This window comes from Vulpes vulpes, chromosome 13 (genome assembly GCF_048418805.1).
Source record: "Vulpes vulpes isolate BD-2025 chromosome 13, VulVul3, whole genome shotgun sequence".
NCBI classification, from domain to species: Eukaryota; Metazoa; Chordata; class Mammalia; order Carnivora; family Canidae; genus Vulpes; species Vulpes vulpes.
In genome coordinates this window covers 44,324,883-44,338,230 of record NC_132792.1, presented here as the reverse complement: position 1 = coordinate 44,338,230, position 13,348 = coordinate 44,324,883, and the positions used below count along the sequence as shown (strand labels likewise).

At 33.8% G+C, this 13,348-nt stretch overlaps 1 long non-coding RNA gene across 1 annotated transcript in view; it reads right to left on the bottom strand.

Moving 5' to 3' along the window:
• The window catches only part of LOC140595171 (uncharacterized), an 84,025-nt gene that overhangs the window by 67,994 nt on the left and 2,683 nt on the right, over positions 1–13,348 (bottom strand). The window lies entirely within an intron of this gene.

Sequence of the window (13,348 nt, the reverse complement as noted above, 5' to 3'; positions counted from 1 at the left end):
CCTTGTAGTGGGGAATATATGCATAAAGGAAAAAATGTAAATATCTCTATCAGTATCATGCACAAATCCTAACCTAAATGATACAGAATATTTGATATTTATAATTGTCAAAATCTCCCATAAACGTCTTCATTTCAGTTTCTTCCTTCCACTTATTTTGCCATCTTTCCTTCAATCAAGTTTATTTTAAAATTGCAATCCTGTTATTTGAAAGCTTCATTTTCCATAGCATGGATATTGTGTTTAAGATGAATCTTTGTCCCACAGCCATGTCAAAATTTAGAAGCCTAACAATAGGCTAAGCATAAGAATAAAATAGTAAAATGTTCTTTCTTGCATTTTGTCTTGTTTTGTTTCACTTTTCAGCAAAAATATGCCAGGATAGAATTTCTGAAAGAATTCATAGAATTTCTTAGCCAGGATTTTTTCTTTTCTTTTTAAAGATTTTATTTATTTATTTCATGAGAGACAGAGAGAGAGAGGCAGAGACACAGGCAGAGGGAGAAGCAGGCTCCATGCAGGATGCCCAGCAGGGGACTCAATCCCAGGTCTCCAGGGTCACACCCTGGGCCAAAGGCTGTGCTAAACCCCTGAGCCACCCAAGCTGCCCTCTTAGCCAGAATTCTTAACCTGAAATTCAAGCCCTCTGTAATCTGGCCCAATATATATATTTTTTTATTCCAAATTGCTTTTTCACTACTCTTCTCACATCTGCAACATTCCTCTTATATTACTGGTTGAATGTTTATGTCGCCCCCCAAATTGAAGCCCTACCCCCAATGCAGTGGTACTAGGAGGTGGGTCTTTTGGGAGAAAAATAGGATTAGATGAGGGCAGAGCTGTCATGCTTTGGGATAATATCCATGTAAGTCTGAGAGAGCTTGCCTCCTCTCTCCACCGTCCACCATGTGAGGATACAACCAGAAGTCAGCAGTCTACAACCAGGAGAGGGCTCTCACCAGGACCTGGCTGTGCTAGCACATCAATCTCCGATTTCTAGCTTCCGAAACTGAGAAATAAATTTCTGTTGTTTATAAAACACCCAGTCTCTGGTATTCTGTGATCGCAGCCTGAACTAAGACACTTCACCTGAGCAACTCAGTGATCCCATGTGGTTCCTGCTCTTCCTTTCAGAAATATTTTTTGTATATTCTGTTTGCACTCCCAATTTCTAAGGTAGTCAAATGCTACCTCTCAAAACATATTACCAACATCACTTCCCTATGTGCCTCAGTGGAACCTATTTTCTTCCTCTTATGAGTTACGCTCATCATTTCTACCCTAAACTGTAGTTGTTTTTGGACACTGTCTCTCCTGCAGGACAATGCTTTGCCCAGTTGTCAATTATTCCAGAAATAAATGATTGAATTGATGAATGGATTATTAACCAGACTTTTAAATTTAAGATTCAATTCCAAATGTCTTCATTATTAAACAACAGTATAATTCCCATTATCCATGTCTACCAACAAAACAAAACAAAAATACTGCAAAAAATAAATCTATATGATTCCTAAATATATCATTTTGTATCTATTTTAATTGTGATCGCTATGAAGGTCACTAGTATCTATATTACTGTTGAATGTAAAAAACAAAAAGGAGTAATTCATTCTCTCACTGTGTACTTTGAATCAATTATTTCTTAATTCCTTTTTCCCATACCCACATTTAAATTTTTAAAAGTACAGATTCCTCTGATATAATACTTTATTTAAGATAAGAAACTGTGGCCTTAAGAATTATTGAAATGCCGTAATCATTTCTTGTTAGGGTTTCATCTCAAAAGAAGCACAACCAGCTTAATTAAAAAAGAAAAGCTGAAAAAATAATTACATATTTTGATAAAATGTGAAAGAAACTTTAAGCTGTTTGGGAACATTTTTTCTTGTGATTTTTCTTCCTTAATGTGCAGTTAAGGAAGATATGTTTTTCTAAACTAAATACGTTTTAACAAATTCTCCTGATATATAACAATTAATCATAAAAGGGAATAAAATTATAACGTTTATGATTTTTGCCTAAATATTCTGTATTAGCAAAGAAATATCTTAATTATATTTCTTTCTTATCTTAATTATATTTCTTTTTATCTTAATTATATTTCAAAGAAATTCCATGATAAAAGAGAATCTTAACTTTAAATACAAAATACTAAAATAATAAGGTAATCAGGATATTATAAAATATGTTAAATCAAGAAAATGACACTAATTCATTTCTTAAAATGTTGTGACTTTATTCTTAGACTTGGGAGTGAAATTATTGTGCTGTATAGTTAGTATTGTATACTATTTTTCAACTAAATTCAGATTAATGGCTCAAGTGATGGGAGCATCTGGACATACATTAGAACAAAACTAGTTGACAGCATTGAATGAAACTAGTTATATGACAGATTCTTCAGTAATATTAATATGTAATGAAAGAAGTAACAACAGGCCTAAAATACATCAAAATGCCATTTGTTTCTACATATCTATTTTAAACAACCACAAATGTGAACAATTATTTAGCAACTCAGCAATGTTTATAAACTCAGCAATAAACTCTTTTTAGTGCAGAGAAAAATTAGGAATAGCCTATGTTTCTGACAAACGTGGAATTTTTAAATTATAGCCTATCTATATACAGATATACAGAACAGTGTACAAAGTGATATAAAAGTGTAATGCCATAGAAAACTGTTGATGTTATACTAATTTTAAAATCAGATTCTAAAATATAGCTTCATGATCATATTTTAAGTTAAATTAAGAAATAAAATAAAGTAAAATAATTTTCTAGTTATTAGGTACAGACCAAACTGCCATAACAAAGAAACCCCAAAACACAATGAATGACATAAACAAGATAGAGGCTTATTTTTCACTCATGTCACATCCATATGAACCAGGACAAGCAGTCACTTGATCCCCATGAAGTCCTCCAAGAACTCAGATATTTCTTCTGTTTTGACAATTCATGATCCTCTATGGCACAGATTTTAATTTTTTCTTTTGAAAGCAGGGATTCACAGATTTAATGAAAGTCATGAACCCTCACCTCAGAGAAATGCACATGTGCTTGCCTGTGTACACACATACACACACACACACACACACTTCTACACCATGGCAGGCTGTGTTCAGGGCTTCACAGATCCCTAACTAGGTTGGATCTCCATGGCTGAAGCTAGCTCATCACTAACCCACATGGCTTACGCTGGAAGAGAGCTGCAAGAGGGGCTGGAAAATCTAGTCGCAAGTTGGGTAGCTACGTGCCCTCTTCAAATCTGAGAGGAGGGTGATGGTCTATTTCTAAAGAGAAACAAGGAAGAGGAGATTTGACTCTGGGAACATTTAGCTGCCTCTGCCACAAATGACATAAAAATACTGATATCTACATGTCAGATACTAATAATACTTATGTCTACATAATGAGAAAATGAGTTAATTTGAATTTCCTTTCACATTCACTTTATCTTTTCAAATTCACTTTATGATATTGAACATTTCTATTTTCTTCTGAATTCCTAAAGATGTCCTTTGAGATACAGTATGTGAAAAATAATTGTAAATGGTTCATATGTAGAGTAGGTCTTCAATTAATAGGTCTTCAATTAATAATGTAGAGTAGGTCTTCAATTAATAGGGTTCATATATATCTCTTACATTCCTCCCATTCCTATACTAATTTTGTGAGAGAATATATAAATCCTCTAGTACAATTATGAAATATTCAAACTTTTTTCCTTGCAATGATGTAAATATGTGTTTTCCATATTTGAGACTACATTGTCTTTGAACATGTTTTATACTCAAAATAATAAGGTATTATTATTATTATCGTTGTTTTATACTTGCAGTGAAATATTTTCTTTATCATGTACTGACAATATCCTGTTAGTGGTTTTGCATCAAATTGTATTTTGTCTGATATTAGTTCACACACCAGCTTTCTTTTGCTTACTATTTGCCTAGCGAATCTTTTCTTAAACTTCTATATTCTTAATATTTCTGAATTATATTCCCTTATATGTATCTCCTATGCATTATATGATTTAATTCTTTCTTATGTAATCTAATTTCTGAATAATTTTACTTTTACCATCAGTAATTTTTTGTTTTACTTATCCTTTTTTGCTTCTATTTTCTTCCTTTCTACAACCTGCTGGATTGAGTTTACGGGTTTTTTTTTTTTTTTAATTCCTAAAAACTACCCTTATTTTGAAATTATACACTCTATTTCTGTTCTTTAAATAGCTAATTTTAAATTTTTAACATGGATACTTAACAAGATTTCAAGTTAATCAATATCTCGATTCTCTTCCTGAATAATTCAAGGACCATAGAATACTTTAACTCTGATCTTCCATTCGACACTACTTCTATATTATTGTAGTCTAATGATCAACCTAATCTATGGCTGAAGTGGAAAAGGGAGTTTTTTTTAGCTCTGTCTGCCATATTGACATGAGATCTATTTTTGAACTTTTATCCCATAAATTTTTATACTTCTATAATAAAAAATAGGTTATTTCACAGAGTATTTCTAGAGAGGAGAGATGATTAAGTCAAATATGATTCTGTAATTAAATTTTTTTATTAAAATAAAAAGAATATAAGGCAAATGACTAATTGTCAAAACCACTATGAGCACTACAGTAGTTTGTCCTAATTAAAGAAAAACAACAACAAAAAACAAATGACTTAGGCAACCATTCAACAGCAAACAAGTTGAAGATACAAAAGTTGAGTGTTTTTGCTAGAGAAATAATACCAATGCTTTGTTTTCAGCTGTGATCATTATTCTATCCTTATTTCATTACTGCCTCATAAGAAGTAAAACTTTTGAGCATGATTTGTAAATCTCAAGGCCTAAAGCTATGAAACATGAAACATACAGAGCTTCAAATGGGAAGGAATTAGAAATTCTTGTACCCCTATCTCACCTGTGCTATATTTCCATCTAATACACTGGGTATAAGCAAAAAGGTAACTAATCAAGTGGCATTATTTGAGAGATGCCAAAAGTTCTGCACATTCCCAAATCTTCCTACTTAGCCCAAAAGTCTCTAAAAAATCACCAGAAGAGTCACCTTCAGGTTTCAATCATCGTTTCATAAAAAAAGAAATACATACAAGACCAATATGTACATTCAGTTGATTAACACATAAAATATAACTCATAAGTGATATAAATGTTTTGTACATATCCTCATTTCATCTGAATAATGTATCCCTTTTGTCGCTTTCTAAAGTTCCTTATTAAAAACAACAGACCAGTAGAGAGTACATTGGGATAGTCAAAGTCAAGAATCGATATACATCTGCCAGGTATATTTACTAAAATCAAGACCCTAAAGTAGAATATGTTTCTGATAGTCTATGAACTGAGGTTACCAAAATGGCATTTACCCTTCTTGAATCTAGCATTCAAAATAAACTCCTAGATGTCTCAGTGATGATGATAGCACTGAGAGTCCTCTGTACAAGTGCTTCATATAAACAATCTCATTTACACTTATCACATTCCTATGAAATAGGTCATTATTATAAGGTCATTTTACAGGTGCACAAACTAAGACTATCAGACAGTAATTAACTTGTATAAGTTCATATATTAAAATATAGTAGTCCTGGGATTCGGCTTGCTTAATTTCAAAGCTATGCATTTAACTATTAATCTAAATTGTCTTCTTACTCTGAAATGTTTACATAGCATCTTTGCCTTCCTTTCCTTCACTCCCAAAAGACCCCTAGAGTTCATCTCATTCTTTTTTTTTCCCTATAGCAAATCCATAGGTACAGCAAGAACTATAATTCTCACATACACTGAAACATGGGTACAAATGAAGACCTGATTTAATTATTGCCAGCACCCTCTCAGGGATATTGTTCAATGAAAGATAATGTTGAAATCAAAGGTGTCCCTAGGTATGAAATAGCCAATTTTGTAACAAGTGTAATCATGAACAGTCAGTGGCTGTTCTTGGATCTTCTCCAGCACACACCCCATGAGAGTGGCAATTCTTTGTCCATTGCTTATTTTAAATAGTAGTCAGTAAGAATTTGGATAGTGATAGGGTGGTTAGTGTTTTCTTGGCTTTTAGTAAGAAGAAAAATGTCAGCACGCTTCTTGATGATACCAATTTTGTCGTCTTTAAAGAACTGAGACAGCACTTGTTTATTGTTGAAACCATGTTTGAAAAGAATCTCCAGTACTCTCAGTCAAGAAAAGATGTTCTTTTTTTGTCTTTGACTTCATATGTGGAAGACATATTGAATGAAGGAGATGATTTTGTCATATTAGGCAGTCCTTTACCTCCTTCCCCAGTGTGTTAGCAGAAATCAACAATAAACAATATTGAAAAGAAAAGTTATGAATGTTTTAATGGAGTGGAGAAAAACAGCCAAAGAGCTGATTTCTAGAACCGTAGTGACCTAGATGTAGGACCCACTGAGTTCCTACTTCTGTCCTACTTACCTTGACATCTATTGCACTTTTAGTGTAGTGATTAAATAGTGTAATTCTGAATAGAAATGCCATGCACACAAATAGTTGTCTGATATTAGTTCACTTCTAATATCTATAGTTTACTTTCATAAACTATATTACACAGATATTCAAAGCAAATTCTATCTTTAACATCTCTCCAGAAAATGTTTTTTATTAAAGTTTCAAAATAAAGGTAATGTCTCACTTGTAATCTTATATTGGAGACTGATGATACTATATTATCTTTTCTCTTTTGGATAAAATACAAGATTTTTTTTCTCTTTTAGCATTTATCAACAAACAAAGATGTCAAAAAGCAATAGAGTATTATAACTCTTTCATACAACATTTTATTCTCAATATATTTGCTAGATTGGTAAAGATCAAAACAATTTTTTTTGTAAGAGGAAACCTCATTTTCAAGAGGTACCATTATCACATAAAATCTCCAGTAAATTAGTGCCTTGTATTTCAGTGACTGCCATAAAATTGCTAGAACCTTGTTAAAAGGTAGAGATAACCAGGAAGTGTTTGCTAAGGAGAGAAGGTAACTAATCAATTAAATAGTTGCTTTCAAAGAAACAGAAACTCAAATTAGTCAATCCATGTCTCCTAATAAACTTCTTCCATTCTTAGCAAAACAGTGTTCATTTGGTCAGGTTTTATTCCTATACTTGGAGAAATTAGAGTATGTTCTGAGATTATGCTATAATAAATGGTAAAATATATATATAATATATATGTTTATATATAATATATATATTATATATAAGAGAGAATAAGTGAAATATCAACTAAAGCACAGCACATGACCTAATCCACCCTATCCATAGCCCTCTGCATACACAAGCATACCCTCAACGGCCCCACAACCAAATATGAATCTAAAACTCAACTAACAATCAGAAACAACCATATCACTCAGAGCTGATCTTTGATAAATCATTATAAAAAACAAAGAAATTAAATAAAATGCTAAATGTTAGAGATAACTCACAAACGTAACCAATGAAGAAATAAAATACCTGACACACTGTTGGCTACAAAATTATTCACAGGTTTGGTAAATAGAGTTCAACGACCAGCGAGTATATAAGCCACTGATGATGCTACATACCTAGGCTGTACAAAGACACAATGACCTTGAAATGACGCAAAATAATCAGCCTACAACCTTTGTGATGTCTGTTCCTTTACAAAAACGTGCGAGGATTCAGAAAAATATATTGATGTCCATTTAGCTTACCAATGATGCAATTCAGATTGTTAGTAAGCAGTAAAATTATCTTCCCAAGGGAGAGTTGCACAAATTGTCTTATCTCCTTCTGCAGTCTGAGTTATCTATTCTCAAAAGTTCTCTGAGTGTATTCTGGTTGAAAGGAAAGTTGCCAGTTTTTAAGGTAAAATTTGATGGAATAGTTCAGGGAGAAGTTTTTTTTAAGGACATTCATTCACTTAACATACACAAGAAATTGCATGTTTTCAAGAAATAATGGTTGAAATGTGAATTGCTTGAGAATCTTTGGAAGCTACTGCCTGTAACAAATGGCACTGCTGACCCTTTAGGAATGTGTCTTATGCTACACAGTATGAAATAAAGTGCCTATTTTGCCATTACTCATTAATTTGGAGGCTATATTGTGATACCCATAGAGATTAAACCGGAAACTCATGTTTTTATTCTTAGCAGTGACTCAGACATTAGAATTGAGAACATTCTGACAAGGTTTCTGAATGATGCCAAGCAATATCTTTCTTGACAGACATAGATTTAAACATATTTTTCTTATAAATCATTCACAGACTTTAATTTTATTTTGTATTTAGAAAAAGTAAGAAAGTCACCTACTGTGTTTAGTTACAGGGTAGAAACAAGTAGTCAAAGTTCTGATATGACTTAGGAAAAGAACGCACAGCTTTGGAGTCATACTTAGGTTCTAATGGTCTGTCATTTCCCACATATGTGATATTAGGCAAGTCTGTCAACTTCATTGCATTTGTTTACTTATCAATAAAATGGTAATAATACATGCCTTACAGGGCTATTTTGAGGGTTAAATCAGGTCACAAAGAAGTAATATTATCGGTAGAGTGTCTGGTACAGCCTTCTTAGATGCATTCAGCGTCGAAAGAAATTCTAATCGTCTTCAGCACAAATATAAGGTTATATACCAAGAGCAGGTCTAAAGTCCTATCAGATATAAAGGGAAAAGTTCAGTATCAGGATTGCTCTTGTAAGGTGTGCTTGATGACAAATTATTCGTTTGACCTTGCTCTTTCATTGAACTGATTTTGATTGGCTTTGGGAAATCAACCAAAACAGTTCCTAAGAGCTGTATTAACACAGATTTCAGTTTGCTCTTTTCTAGGCTCACCTAATATATGAAGGTAAATAGGACCAAAACCCAGACCTGTATATTGAATGCTTAGGGTTTCTATTAATTGTAATATTTACTCAATGAGTCATCAGAGACAAGGGTTACTCAGCAGATGCCAAGAAGAAAACTGCCTATCTTTTCCAAATTGCAGTATGATATTTTAAAGCCTCATCAAAGCCACATGGTCAGTGTTAAAAATTCCAACCATGCCAGCGAGTTAAAAAAACAGGCTAGATAAAAAGGTAGTTCTTACATTATGTTCTGGGAATAACACTTATTTGAAATCACACTCCAGTTTAAAAATTAAACTCTAAAATGCAATATAAAACATCGCTACTATGATGGGCATATTTTGTGAGTCTGGAAGAATCTTTTAACATATGCTTTTAAAAAGTGATTATGGCCACACAAGTTAAAATTAGATTAAGCAATAGAAAACCCAGCTTTAGAGCAGAAAGGCAAAAAAGCATATTTTAGCTAAATGTTATATTTAGGCAATACAATTAAAGTATCTGAAAATTAATAAACGTCTTCTTGGGTTTCAGAAGAATTGTGTATAAAAACTTTTGTAGGATTTAATCCTGTTGCCAACTAAGATATCAGATTTCAAAATAAACATATTAAAATTAAAACGGTTCTTTCAAAACAGTGAGAATAAAAAACGATTTGTATACAATCAAGGCAGGTAATGATGCAAAAAATTGCTCCATAAATCAATCAACCCTCTATACTTGTTTCATTAAAGGATAATATACTGGGATATCATTTCAGCAACATTGCCAAAGCTTTCCAGATTTGATTTCAATCCAAAACTTTTAGCGGAACTCAGCACTTTAAGAAACAAAGCAACAAAGGAGAAAGGAAAATCCAGTGCAGATGTACATTTCCATGATATTTAATGCATAACAGCATAGTTGTAGCATATTAGTCATCATGGCAAGCAGCTTACAAAAAATATTAAAGAAACCTGAAGGCAAGCTGAATATTCCTGTTCAGTCCCCCTATAACCTATATTACAAAGGTTTTAATATTTATAAATAATAGATTAATTTCATGAGCATATTTTTAGTTATATAATTACATCTTTCCACAATTTTTAAAAAATTTGGCAATAATTGTGGGGGTTGGAGACAGGTGATGTATTAATCAACCATCAAAGACTTAACAATATGCCCAATAAACCACTAGGCTATTTGAGTCAAACAGTTATATCCTTTTCAGTTGTCACTTCTAATCAATTATCAGTATTTATTGACAAGATAATGCACTTCTTTGTGTTGCTTTTTCAGAGTCATCTACATATAATGAACCTAACATACACAATGACATAAAAACTTAGAGAACAAATAAATGTATCTGGAAAAATAAAGCCTAAAGAAGAGTGTGAGTATAGCATAAACAAACACTCTTAGAATTAGAGAATACTTAAAATCTCAGATCTATCACTTACTAGAAATCACCAAATTGAATCCCTCTATTCCTTCTGTTTCACCTATAAAATAAAAGATATAACATTGAAATGGAATGTTGCTATGCCATTATTTTCAGGTATCATTATCTCCCTAGAAAATTCAAAGGTAACTAATATTTATAAGTTATAATTCAGTAAAAGTAACAAAAAATAAGTAATTTTCTAATACACCAGAATGACCTTTGAGAAAAATATAATGAAAAAAAAAATACTATGCCCCAAATATTGAGTATCTAGGAAGGAAGCCTATTAGAATTATATAGGACAGAAATGAAACATACCATCAAAATTTACTGAAGAACTTTAATATGAAAGGAGAATTGAGAAAATGGAAGACTGTGGACAGTTTTACTTGATGAAAGAAAAAAAATAGTACTTCCTAAATTAAGTTTATAATGTCAAGAATCTTAATAGAATCTCCAACAGGGTGTCTGCATCTTGACAAGTCTCTTTTCATGTTCATGTGGGGAGAAAAAATTCAGAGGGCACCTGGCCAAGACCACCTGAATTTCCCCTCAATTTAGGTAGGTTCCTGACTGACTTTAGGACTTGACCTCCCTTCTCTTAGATTATTTACTTTAGAAAATTTGCAGTTGTAAATTCTTACTCTGCCATTCTGAGATGTAAATAATTTTGTCCCAGACTCTTGCCATTTTCATATACCAGGAACATGTTTCTCGAGAACCTGGAAACCATTCCTTTGAAATACAATCATCAAGTAAGGTAGTGCCCTTCTATCCCAGTCTCTGGGGGAGGGTGGGAGCCTAATTTCCACGAAGGACCCCATTGCACATACAGATGGTCTAGTCACGTTGACCAATCCCCCACTAATATCCTGCATTACTTTTCTACTAATTCATCCCAGCACTTAAAAATGCTCCCATCTTTTGGGTCAGTAAAATTGAGTTCAATATCTCTCTCTTCCAACGGGTGTGACACTTTTCCAAGGTGGCCAAAGCTTTAGAATCCCCTGCAGAGCTTTTTAAACCAGACTGCTGGGCCCTACCTTCAGTTTCTGATTTAGTAGGTCTAGGAAGGGCCAAGAATTTTTCTTTCTAAATTTGTACCCAGATGCTACTGCTGTTGCTATTTTGAAGACCAGACTTTTTTTTTTTTAAGATTTTATTTATTTATTCATGAGAGACACAGAGAGAGGCAGAGGCAGATGCATGCTCCCCACCAGGAGCCTGATGCAGGACTCCATTCAGGACCCAGGGGTCGCGCCCTGAGGCAAAGGCAGATGCTCAACCACTGAGCCACCCAGGTGTCCCCAAAACCAGACTTTGAGAAACAATTATCTAAGGCATTTTCACAGCACCACCAGGTTTACACAGTAGATCTTATTGTGTGTCAAATGAAATGTATTTTATAGATTATTGTAATGAGAGGGAACCATGGATTCTTCTTTGTTATTGGTACATGGCTAGGCAGACATTGGCAAACTTGGTCTATTTCAAAAAACATCCATGATCAAAAAAAAAAAAAAAAAAAAAATATATATATATATATATATATATATATATATATCCATGATCTTGATTTATTGTCTATTATGCTCTATATTAGTTTCTTAGGGCTGGCACAACAAATTACCATTAACTATGTGACTTAAAAGAACAGATTTTTTTTCCTCTCTCACAGTTCTAGAGGCCAGAAATACAAAAAATCAAGGTATTAGCAAAACTGGTTCCTTCTGGAGGAAGGAGGGTGAGGGTGACTCTGTTTCATGCCTTTCTCTTAGAGTCTGGTGGTTGCCAGGAACTTTTGGTATTCCCTGTTTTGTGGATACATCATTCAAATCTCTGATAGCCTCTGCCATCATGTTGAGTACTCCTTGTGTATTAACTAATTGAATCTGCAAAGACCTTATTTCCAAATTCTGAGACTCTCGGTGGACACTGGGCAATCCAATATATGCTCTAACCTGGAATTTCTCAACTGCTTTGTTATCAATGGTTGCAAGTGGCAAAATATGGTTTCTGGTTCTTTCTTAGCTCTCAGGATGACTGGGAGGAGTGGAGGGCATGCAAAGTCCACATCCTTTGGCACTACATTGAACCTAAGTACTCTGTGTGCCATACAAATATCGTCATTTTCTATGCAGACCACGATGTGAAAAACACTGGAAAGCGCTATAACCAAATGAGCTAAACAAATACAAATAAACTAAGGTGATAATTTTATATTCCTTTTTCACCACAATCAGCTCATAGTATGCTGTGTTTTCTTAAGAAGTGCTGTAGAAAAGGAAATTAGTTCTCCTGTGCTCCCTTCTGGAAAAAAGTCAATGGTCCTACCCCAAAATAATTTCATTGGAGTCTTATATTCCTTAACTTTAAGGCTCCATTATTTTGTATTTCAATAATTGGCAAACTTGCAGGAAACATTTATTAAGTGCCTACTCTGTGTCAGGCTAAGGATGCAAACATACCTTAAAGAGTTCAAAATTCAGTGGGGGATACAACTCAAAAGGGATAATTACAAAACAATCTGCCAAATTCAGATATTGAGATATACAGAAGGAGCTCCTCCTTATAAAATGTGTCCACACATATCTCATTTCCCCAGTATCCTGTGAAATAAGCAAAGGAGTCATTAGCCCCACCCTAAAGATGAGGAAATTGAGACTCAGAGAGGTTAGGGAACATACCCATGGTCTGTAACTAGAGCAGGAACACAGGTTTTAGCTCCTCTTCCATTGCTGTCCCACTAACCCCATCTGCCTGTCTCTCACAGAGACCACTCTCCATGGTCCTTTGTTGATCAGGTTCAAGACCAAAATATCACCACTTCAGGAGTCAATAAACAAGCCTTTTGGGGCATGGGGAGCACTAGAGCCCAAGTCCAAGTTCTTTGTCCCGAGGCCCTTCCTTTGAGGGTAGTGGTGGAGTCAGGCCACACGGGACTGAATAAAAGACAGGGCAAAACCATAACTCTGCAACACTTGACTTTAAGTCTCATTTTTCCTCAAAATTGACTGCAGTGGTGCCAACTTCCCAGATTGTCAAATCTGTTCTAG